Source organism: Cervus canadensis, chromosome 12 (genome assembly GCF_019320065.1).
Source record: "Cervus canadensis isolate Bull #8, Minnesota chromosome 12, ASM1932006v1, whole genome shotgun sequence".
Taxonomy (NCBI): Eukaryota; Metazoa; Chordata; class Mammalia; order Artiodactyla; family Cervidae; genus Cervus; species Cervus canadensis.
The window spans coordinates 65,249,374-65,261,334 of record NC_057397.1 but is presented as its reverse complement, the minus strand read 5'-3'; the positions used below and the strand labels follow the sequence as shown (position 1 = coordinate 65,261,334).

The window sequence follows — 11,961 nt, the reverse complement described above, 5'->3', positions numbered from 1 at the left end:
AACCCAGGCAGTCTTGCCCCAGGATATAAAGACTTAATCAGGACACTGCATTGCTTTCTTAATAGATAAAGATTTCTCATTCCTGTTTCTTTATTGCCCCTTTAAGAGCCCTTTTCAGACATGCTGTACTGAAATGAAAATTTAATGCTGTAGATGTACTGTTGTGGTGGTCAGAATGATGTCCTTTACACCTCCCCCTCCTTCTCACAAGACATCCACATTCTACACCCTGCAACCCATGAATAAATCATATTGCATGGTAAGGGGAAATTAGGGCTGTAGATGAAATTAAGGTTATTAATCTGATGACCTTGAGTGAAGTAGATTATTCTGTATTTGCCTGGTGGTCCTGATGTAATCACAAAGGCTCTTCAAGTGAAAGAGGAAGGCAGGATAGCCAGTGTGAAGGAGATGCAGTGTAAGAAAGACTCGAGTGCCATTGCTGGCTTTGAAGATGGAAGAGGGCCATGGGCCAAGGAATATGGGCAGCCTCTTGGAGCTGGAAAAGGCACGGAAACAGATCCTTCCCCAGAGCATGAGAGGGAACGCAGCCCTGCCAACACTTTGCTTTCAATCCAGTGAAGCCCATTTCAGACTTCTCACTCCCAGGACGAGAAGATTATAAATTTGTGTTATCTTAAGCTACTAAGTTTATGGTAATTTGTTACAGCAACAATAGAAAACTAATACAGTGAATACAACCATGCACACATGCGTGTGTGTGTATGTCTATATATATATGCGTACACACCCATCCTAAAGGAGATCAGTCCTGGGTGTTCATTGGAAGGACTGGTGCTGAGGCTGAAACTCCAGTACTTTGGCCACCTCATGCGAAGAGTTGACTCATTGGAAAAGACCCCGATGCTGGGAGGGATTGGGGGCAGGAGGAGAAGGGGATGACAGAGGATGAGATGGCTGGATGGGCATGAGTTTGAGTAAACTCCGGGAGTTGGTGATGGACAGGGAGGCCTGGTGTGCTGCAATTTATGGGGTCGCAAATAGTCGGACACGACTGAGTGACTGGACTGAACTGAACTGAACACACAATTGAATATCTTGAAGGTACTATATAGATATCTGTGATTTATACATAAAATAAGTTTTTCTTCATCATCCAGGAACCTTTTCCCCTTGATGGTGTTATTTCCTCTGTTAAGAATGCATATACTGGGCTGTAAGAATCATCTCTGGTTTTGATCACTACTCAAGCTCCTGTTCCTGACATAGTGCCTGGGCACATAGTAGGCACTCAATAAATATTTGTTGACTGAATAAGAGAATGAATAAGTGGATGAATGACTATGAATGACTTGAATTAAATAGCCAGCTAATGGAAAATGAAAAGGGTTAACAGGTCCATGTTGGAAGTGAGTGAATCAGTGTTTTATAATAACTGCGAGACTAACATTGTGAATGTTGTTCTATCCACAAATTTATCAATGTCCAAGGGCACCTATACTCTTGTCTGGGAAATCTCCTGGACAGAGGAGGCTGGCAGGCTACAGTCCATGGGGTCACAAAAGAGTCAGACATGACATAGTGACTAAACAACAACAATAAGAACAAGAGCACCTGTTCAGTTCAGTCGCTCAGTAGTGTTTAACTCTTTGTGACCCCATGGACTGCAGCATGCCAGGCTTCCCTGTTCATCACTAACTCCTGGAGCTTGCTCAAACTCATGTCCATTGAGTTGGTGATGCCATCCAACCATTTCATCCTCTGTTGTCCCCTTCTCTTCCTGCCTTCAATCTTTCCCAGAAGCATCAGGATCTTCTCCAAAGAGCTGGCTCTTCATATCAAGTGGCCAAAGTACTGGAACTTCAGCTTCAGGACCAGTCCTTCCAATGAATATTCAGGGTTGATTTCCTTTAGGATTGAACTGGTTTGAACTCCTTGCAGTCCAAGCGACTCTCAAGGGTCTTCTCCAGCACCACAGTTTGAAAGCATCAATTCTTTGGTGCTCAGCCTTTTTTATGATCCAACTCTCAAATCCATACATGACTACTGGAAAAACCATAGCTTTGACTCTACAAACCTTTGTTGGCAAGGTAATGTCTCTGCTTTTAAATACGCTGTCTAGGTTTGTTATAGCTTTTCTTCCAAGGAACAAGTGTCTTTTAATTTCATACTGCAGTCACCATCTGTAGCGATTTTGGAACCCAAGAAAATAAAGTCTCTCACTGTTTCCATTGATTACCCATCTATTTGCCATTAACTGATGGGACCAGATGCCATGATCTTTGTTTTTTGAATGTTGAGTTCGGCTTTTTCACTCTCCTCTTTCACTTTCACCAAGAGGCTTTTTTAAAGCTCCCCTTTGCTTTTTACTGTAAGAGTGGTGTCATCTGCATATTTGAGGTTATTGATATTTCCTCCTGGCAATCTTGATTCCAGCTTGTGCTTCATCCAGCCCAGCATTTCACATGATGTACTCTGCAATAAGTTAAATAAGCAAAGTGACAACATACAACCTTGACATACTCCTTTCCCAAATGGATCCAGTCCATTGTTTCATGTCCAGTTCTAACTGTTGCTTCTTAACCTGCATACAAATTTCTTAGTGGCAAGTAAGGTGATCTGGTATTCCCATCTCTTGAAGAATTTTTCACAGTTTATTGTGATCCACACAGTCAAAGGCTTTAGCATAGTCAGTGAAATAGAAGTAGATGATTTTCTGCAATTCTCTTGCTTTTTCTATGATCCAGCGGATGTTGGCAATTTGATCTCTGGTTCCTCTCCCTTTTCTAAATCCAGTTGAACATCTGGAAGTTCTCAGTTCACTTACTGTTGAAGCCTAGCTTGGAGAATTTTGAGCAATACTTTGCTAGCATGTGAGATGAGTGCAATTGTGTGGTAGTTTGAACATCCTTTGGCATTGCCTTTCTTCGGGATTCGAATGAAAACTGACCTTTTCCAGTCCTGTGGCCACTGCTGAGCTTTCCAAATTTGCTGGCATATTGACTGCAGCACTTTCACAGCATCATCTCTTAGGATTTGAAACAGCTCAACTGGACTTCCATCACCTCCACTAGTTTTGTTTGTAGTGATGTTTCCTAAGCCCCACTTGACTTTGCACTCCAGGATGTCTGACTTTAGGTGAGTGATCACACCATCATGTTTATCTGGGTCATGAAGATCTTTTTTGTATAGTTCTTCTGTTTATTCTATTTATCTCTTCTTAATATCTTCTGCTTCTGTCAGGGTCATACCATTTCTGTCCTTTATCGAGCCTATTTTTGCCTGAAATGTTCCCTTGGTATCTCTAATTTTCTTGAGGAGATCTCTAGTCTTTCCCATTCTATTGTTTTCCTCTATTTCTTTGCATTGTTCACTGAGGAAAGCTTTCTTATCTCTCCTTGCTATTCTTTGGAACTCTGCATCTAGATGAATATATCTTTTCTTTTCTCCTTTGTCTTTTGCTTCTTTTGTTTTCTTAGGTATTTGTAAGGCCTCTTCAGAGGACCAGTTTGCCTTCTTGCTTTTCTTTTCCTTAGGGATGGTTTTGATCACTGCCTCCTGTACAATGTTATGAACCTCTATCTACAGTTCCTCAGACACTGTCTATCAGATCTAATCCCATGAATCTGTCTGTCACTTCCACTGTATAATCGTAAGCGATTTGATTTAGGTCTGAATGGTCTAATGGCTTTACCTACTTTCTTCATTTTAAGTTTGAATTTGGCAATAAGGATTTCATGATCTGAGCCACAGTCAGCTCCAGATCTTGTTTTTGCTGACTGTATAGAGTTTCTCCATCTTCAACTGCAAAGAATATAATCAGTCTGATTTTGATATTGACCATCTGCTGATGTCCATGTGTAGAGTGATCTCTTGTGTTGTTGGAAGAGGGTGTTTTTATGACCAGTGCATTCTCTTGGCAAAACTCTGTTAGCATTTGCCCTGCTTCAGTTTGTACTCCAAAGCCAAACTTCCCTGTTACTCCAGGTATCTCTTGACTTCCTACTTTTGCATTCCAGTCCCCTATCATGAAAAGGACATCTTTTTTTTGGTGTTATTTCTAGAAGGTCTTGTAGGTCTTCATAGAACCGTTCAGCTTCTTCGGCATTAGTGGTTGGGGCATAAACTTGGATTACTGTGATACTGAATGGTTTACTTGGAAAAGAACAGAGATCATTCTGTTGTTTTTGTGATTGTCCCCAAGTACTGCATTTCAGACTCTTATGTTCAGTTTGAGGGCTACTGCCTTTCTTCTAAGGGATCCTTGCCCACAGTGGTAGATATAATGGTCATCAGAATTAAATTTGCCCATTCTTGTCCATTTTAGTTCACTGATTCCTAAAATGTCGATGTTTACTCTTACCATCTCCTGTTTGACTTCCAATTTACCTTGATTCATGAACCTAACATTCCAGGTTCCTATGCTATATTGTTCTTTACAGCATTGAACTTTAGTTTCACCACTAGACACATCCACAGCTGGGCATTGTTTCCACTTTGACTCAGCCTCTTCACTTCTGGAAATATTTCTCTGCTCTTTTTCAGTAGCATAGTGAGCACCTACCAACCTGGGGAGTTCATCATTTGTGTCATATCTTTTTGCCTTTACATACTGTCCATTGGGTTCACAAGGTAAGAATGCTGAAATGGTTTACCATTCCCTTCTCCACTGGACCATGTTTTGTCATAACTCTCCACCGTGGCCTATCTGTCTTGGGTGGCCCTTCATGGCCTGGCTCATAGTTTCATTGAGTTACACAAAGCTGTGATCCATGTGATCAGTTTGGTTCATTTTCTGTGATTGTGGTTTTCATTCTGTCTGCCCTCTGATGGATACGGCTTGTGGAAGCTTCCTGATAGGAAGGACTGGTCAAGGGCTTCTCAGGTGGCGCTAGTGGTAAAGAACTTGCCTGCCAAAGCAGGAAACTAAACAGACGAGTTCAATCTCTGGGTTGGGAAAATCCCCTGGAGAAGGGAATGGCAAACCACTCCAGTATTCTTGCCCGGAGAATCCTATGGACAGAGGAGCCTGGTAGGTCCATGGGGTAAAGACAAGACTGAAGCGATTTAGCATGGCCTTGGGGGAATCTGGGTCTTGCTCTGATGGGCGGGGCCATGCTCAGTAAATCTTTAATCCAATTTTCTGCTAATGGGTGAGGCTGTGTTCCCTCCCTGTAGTTTGACCTGAGGCCAAGTTTGATAGGGATAATGGCAGGACTCCCCTGGTGGCTCAGACAGTAAAGTGTCTGCCTGCAATGTGGGAAACCTGGTTTCGACCCCTGGGTCGGGAAGATCCCCTAGAGAAGGAAATGGCAACTCACTCCAGTATTGCCTAGAAAATCCCATGGACGGAAGAACCTGGTAGGCTATAGTCCATGAGGTTGCTAAGAGTCAGACACAACTGAGCTTTTTCTTTTTTTTAATGGCAGTAATGGCAACCTCCTTCAAAAGGACTTATGCCAGCATGCATGGCACCCAGGACTGTTGTATTCTGTGCCCCTGACTCCAAGGCAGGCCACTGTTGACCCACGCCTCTGCCAGAGACTCCAGGACACTCACAGGCAAGTCTAGCTCAGATTCTTGTGGCATCACTGCTCCTTTCTCTTGGGTCTTGATGTGCACAAGGTTTTGCTTGTATGTGTTTTGTAGTGCTGGGTTAAAGTGATCAAGGCACCAGCAAAAGGGGCTTGCCAGTGTTGGCTCTGGGGTGTGCTGTGAGCAATGGTAAGCAAACAGCCTCAGTCTGCCTGAAGTCTGGGGGATAAGTGGATGAAGTAGCCTCACATTCAGGAAAAGGAATCATGATGTATTGTGAATCACGTAAAACCCCATTTATCTATAATCAGGCTTTCTACATATCAGGCTCTTTCTCTGCACTATGCAGAAATCCCAGGTGGAGCCAAGAGCTTCAGTGAGAGTGTTAGTTGCCCAGTTGTGTCTTACTGTTTGCGACCCCTTGGATTGTAGCCCACCAGCCTCCTCTGTCCATGGGATTCTCCAAGAAAGAATACTGGCGTGGGTGGCCATTTTCTTTTCCGGGGGATTTTCCTGACCCAGGGATAGAACCTGAGTCTCCTGTATTGCAGGCAGATTCTTTACCGTCATAGCCACCAGGGGCTTCAGGGGCAGATGCTAACTCTCTTCCCACCCACCTGTCAAGTGTTCATTTGGGAGGAGTTTCCAGGGCTCAGATTTTGGTGACCTTGCTTTGACAGGAGAACCCACACCCCGCTGTGATTTCCTGCCCACCTCCCTGCTCTCGGGAAGGTGATAGGCTCTTCCCGGAGCCTGCTCTGTGTCTGTCTTTTGGTGATGACAGGAGCACTACAGTCCTTTGGATGACAGGCCACGCTGGCTTTGGCTCTGCCCCTGGCGCTGATGAGTTGAGTGCATTCCTTTCTGGCTCTCCTAGAGATGCTATGTGGGACCGTCAGGCAGAACCAACCCATCGGGGTGAATCTAGGGGGATGAAGTGCGGAATGTGCTGAGCTCTGCACTTGCATGCCAGCGGGGACTGGGCAGAGTCTGCAGGACTGTGGGGAGGGGGCTGGGGGTCTTTGGGGGAGGCAGCCAGGATGGGAGTGGGGCACAGTGCAGCAGAGGAGGACTCTTGGGGAGGAATTTCTCAGGCGCCTCTGAGCGATGGTCTCAGAGCCTTGCTTGGCAGAATCTGTCACTTTGCTTGATCTTACCACATGGCAGTGCTGGTCTCCAGGGCCTACGCATAGCTAACAAGGAACACTTGTCTGGCATTCATGCTTACAAATAATTTTCTGTGTAAGATCGCAGGACGGTGAGTCTTGAAAGGGGTCTGGCCTCATCTCTCTGTGGTTGTTCTGTTTCCATATCATAGCCATGGTTGATTCCAATGCCTACTATGTACGATGATAACACCAAACACAAACATTTGGATTGCATTTTCCATTCAATGTATTTTTTTACTTCCATTAGCTAATTCATATCCAATCCTGGATCTTATTCTTTCATTTTTCAGATGAGAAATCTAAAGTTTAGCAAAGCACACAAACATACATTATTTATTCATTAGGCTATGAAAATAATAGTCTGATCCACCAAAGAATAATATGTATGTAATATAAGCACTTATATTCCTTTAATTCCCAGAGCACTGGGGGTAGGCATGATTATTGCTTTCAGTTGACAGTTGTGAAAATTGGGGTGCAAGGTGGCTAGCAATATGCCCAAACTCAGACAGCTACTAAGATGAAGCAGGATTTGAACTCAGGGAACCTGGCTTCATAAACTATAGCTTCAATCCTGTGCATTCAGCATCCCTACACAGTGGGTATTCCCAGTGCTTGAATTCCACACCCTTCTTTCATCTCTACTATGGTACCTTTCTATGCCAAGCAATTTGAGAAGGAAGATGACACTGTTTCTGCTTCTAGTTTGGGTGGAGGAGTAAGGTGTGAACCAAGAGACTTTTCAGGGCAGAGTTCAGTTTGGATCAGTTGTGTCCGACTTTTTGTGACCCCATGGACTGCAGCACGCCAAGCCTCCCTGTCCATCACCAACTCCCAGAGCCTACCCAAACTCATGTCAGTTGAGTTGGTGATGCCATCCAACCATCTCATCCTCTGTCATCCCCTTCTCCTCCCGCCTTCACTCTTTCCCAGCATTAAGGTCTTTTCAAATGAGTCAGTTCTTAGCATCAGGCGGCCAAAGTATTGGAGTTTCAACTTCAGCATCAGTCCTTCCAATGAACATTCAGGACTGATTTCCTTTAGGATGAACTGGTTGGATCTCCTTGCTGTCCAAGGGAATCTCAAGAGTCTTCTCCAATACCACAGTTCGAAAGCATCAATTCTTTGGCACTCCTCTTTATAGTCCAACTCTCACACCCATACGTGACTACTAGAAAAACCATAGCCTTGACTAGACAGAACTTTGTTGACAAAGTAATGTCTATGCTTTTTAATATGCTGTCTAGGTTGGTCATAACTTTCCTTCCAAGGAGTAAGTGTCTTTTAATTTCATGGCTGCAGTCACCATCCACAGTGATTTTGGAGCCCCCCAAAAGAAAGTCTGCCACTGTTTCCACTGTTTCCCCATCTATTTGTCATGAAGTGATGGGACTGGATGCCATAATCTTAGTTTTCTGAATGTTGAGCTTTAAGCCAACTTTTTCACTCTCCTCTTTCACTTTCATCAAGAAGCTCTTTAGTTCTTCTTCACTTTCTGCCATAAGGGTGGTGTCATCTGCATATCTGAGGTTATTGATATTTCTCCCAGCAATCTTGATTCCAGCTTGTGCTTCCTCCAGCCCAGCATTTCTCATGATGTACTCTGCATATAAGTTAAATAAGTAGGGTGACAATATACAGTCTTGAGGTACTGCTTTTCCTATTTGGAACCAGTCTGTTGTTCCATGTCCAGTTATAACTGTTGCTTCCTGACTTGCATACAGATTTCTCAAGAAGCAGGTCTGGTATTCACATCTCTTTAAGAATTTTCCACAGTTTATTGTGATCCGCACAGTCAAAGGCTTTGGCATAGTCAATAAAGCAGATATAGATGTTTTTCTGGAACTCTCTTGCTTTTTCGATGACATAGTGGATGTTGGCAATTTGATCTCTGGTTCCTCTGCCTTTTCTAAAACCAGCTTGAACATCTGGAAGTTCACGGTTCATGTATTGTTGAAGCCTGGCTTGGAGAATTTTGAGCATTGCTTTGCTAGCGTGTGAGATGAGTGCAATTGTGTGGTAGTTTGAGTATTTTTTGCCATTGCCTTTCTTAGGGATTGGAATGAAAACTGACCTTTTCCAGTCCTGTGGCCACTGCCGAGTTTTCCAAATTTGCTGGCATATTGACTGCAGCACTTTCACAGCATCATCTTTTAGGATGCAGAGGTCAAGCGGAGCTCTGAGTGACCATGAAGAATGGTCCAGGAGACTTATTCCCTGTTGTATTCATAGCCCCTTCCCTGTGGATCTTACTCATGCTGGCCTCCCAGACCCAAAGTCTCTCATAAATGGAGTAGCTCTTGCAGTTGTCCTGGATTAGTCATTTTGACCTTGGATTTGAGGGTTTGGGGACCATGCCTTTGCGAAATTTTCTCTTAGAAAATTTCCACCTCTGTTAAACACAGAGGTTGTTGGCAAGCAAACTGCTCAAAAGAAATATCCTGAACTGTCTTGTACCAGGTGCCTGAAGACAGAGACCCTATGGATTTTAGCTTTCCTTTTGCTGGTGTCTTGGGATTTGGAAGGATCATATCTTGCTGTCAGTTCTAGGAGCTGCTTTTTCTTTTCTCTCTTTTCTTTTACAGGAAAGTAAGATTTATTGGTGGGTGTGAGTAAGGAAGGAACAAGACAATTAGGGATATATTTGACCCCCGCAGGCATCCAGGATGAGTTGCTTTCCTGTCACCATAATTTCAAATTCATCTGCATTAAATTTAGTAAGTCTCCACTTCTTGGAGATATGAATCTTCTGGCGGCCAGGGAACTTGAACTTGGCCCTGTGTGGGGCCTCAGTCACGCGCTCCTTGTCTTCCAGCTTGGTGCAGGTGGACATTATGATTTGGACAGTGAGGACCCTGGCCACTGTGTCCTGGGACTTTCCAAGGGCACCCTGCATACCTGTCTGGACCCTAGATTGGGGACAGTGTGCCAGACATAAATGTCCACTGGAAATGACTGTCTCCAAGGTCTCTTAGAGCTCTCCCTACATATCGCAGTCTGCATACACCACCAAGGAAGCTGCTCTTTGCAGCCATTGCACATGGGCCACCATGGGGAAAAGAGGTCAGTTGGCTTAACTGGTTGCAAATAGGTGCTCCCTTCTCTAATCCTGGATTGAACACAGCACCCAATGGTTGCTTTCTTTCAGCCACTAGCCCAAATTTAGCTTTGACTACTACCTCCCTTTGGGCTTCATTTAATAAATTGAAATGCCATCTTTGCCTATATTTTGAAAACTCCAAATTGGAATATGTAGGTCTGACATGTAATGATCTAAAATATTTGAAATTAGAGATGTCTTCAATTTCTTAAACATTTAGTGACTACCACACCACCACCATAATTTTTCTGGAATCCCTACACTCTGGTTACTATAATCATCTTTTTTCTTTCACTAGCCATTCAAGAAACTCTGTTTCCTTCACTGGTGTTCTGTCCTCTTTCTTTCTTTGCCCGCCCTGAGTCTATGCCCTTGTCATTACAGCTTGAGACTCCTGGACACTTGGCCAGTAAATACTTTATATGGGTATTTAGAGGACGTTTGTTTATTTAGTGCAAATTTTAAAATTATTAAGTCCTCCTGCAACACAATTGGCATATAATTTGTTTGGATGTTTGCTATTTGGGAAATAAATTGCAAGAACTTCTGTTTCTCACTCACTGGTGATGATCTTGATAATCTTGCTTTGTGTTCTTATGGCAAGAAAGTTGTCACTTTTGCTTACATATTTGTATCACCAAGTAATATAAAACCATTTTATGTCATGTTTCCATAGCATTTAATTCTTAACCTCTACGTAGGCTTTAATTGACTGTGTTAGAGTGATTTGGGGATTCCCTGGTAGCTACAATGGTAAAGAATCTACCTGCAGTGCAGGAGACCTGAGTTCGGTTCCTGGCTTGGGAAGATCCCCTAGAAAAGGGAATGGCTACACACTCCAGTATTCTTGCCTGGAGAATTCCATGAACAGAGGATACTGGCGAGCTAGTCCATGGGGTCTCAAGGAGTTGGACACGACTTAGCGACTAACACTACAGTTCACTTGTTTTCATGGCTGTTTCTCCTACAAATGTAAGTTTTCCATTATCAGGAATCCCTCCTCATCTATCTTTGCATATTCAGTCCAAGCATGGTTCTGGGGACAAAAAATGTCCAAATAAGTGATGTAGAAAAAAAAAATCAGATTGATACTTTTGATTTGTTTCATAAATGATCCACTGCTATCACTCACTGAATCATAACTGTATATTTATGTCTCCTCTACCAAACTTTATGTTTTTGGCTTGGGTCATTTGTTACAAACAGTAGATTAAAATGAACAATTATGTGCTAACAAGTTGGATATTTCTAGAAACATACAACCTACCAAGACTGAATCATAATGAAACAGAAAATCTGAACAGACCAATTACTTTGTAAGGAGATTGAATCAATATGAACCTCCCCAAAAACAAGTCTAGTAACAGATGGCCTCACTGATGAATTCTACTAAACATTCAAAGAAGAATTAAAACCAACACTTCTCAAACTATTTCAAAAAATTGAAGAAGAAGCAATGTTTACAAACTTATGAGACCAGGATTATCCTGATACCAAAACCAGAATGGGATACTAAAAGAAAAGATACAGCCCAGTATTCCTGATGAACATAGATGCAAAAATCCTCAACAAAATGTTTACAAACCAAATTCAACAATACACTGAAAAGATCAAGTGGGATTTATCCACAAATCAATCAATGTGATACATCACAGCAAAATGAAGAATAAAAATCATACAATCATCTCCATAGATGAAGAAAAAGCATTTGACAAATCAACGTTCATTTATAATAAAAACTCTCAACAAATATGGGTATAGAGGATACAATATGTGTGGATATATATATTTGTGGATATATATATGTGCCTCAACATAATAAGGACTTCCCTGGTGGTGGAGGCAGTAAAGCGTCTACCTACAATTCGAGAAACCTGGGTTCAATCCCTGGGTTGGGAAGATCCCCTGGAGAAGGAAATGGCAACCCACTCCAGTACTCTTGCCTGGGAAATCCCATGGGCGGAGGAGCCTGGTAGGCTACAGTCCATGGGGTTGCAAAGAGTCGGACACAACTGAGCGACTTCACTTTCCTTCACTTTCAACACAATAAATAAAATAAAATAAATAAAGTTCATAAATAAGTTTATATTTGTTGATGGAAAGCTGAAAACTTTCCACTAAGTTCAGGGAAAAGACAAGGATGCTCACCCTTGCCTCTTCTATTCAACATAGTATCGGAAACAATATACAGAGAAA

General features: G+C 42.7%; 1 non-coding gene across 1 annotated transcript; it reads right to left on the bottom strand.

Annotated features, from left to right (window-relative positions):
* Positions 1-9,618: 9,618 nt before the first annotated feature.
* Positions 9,619-9,752, bottom strand: LOC122451537. The gene has a single exon (XR_006272438.1). It is a non-coding gene; the product is annotated as a small nucleolar RNA SNORA70 (small nucleolar RNA).
* Between the last annotated feature and the right edge of the window lie 2,209 nt (positions 9,753-11,961).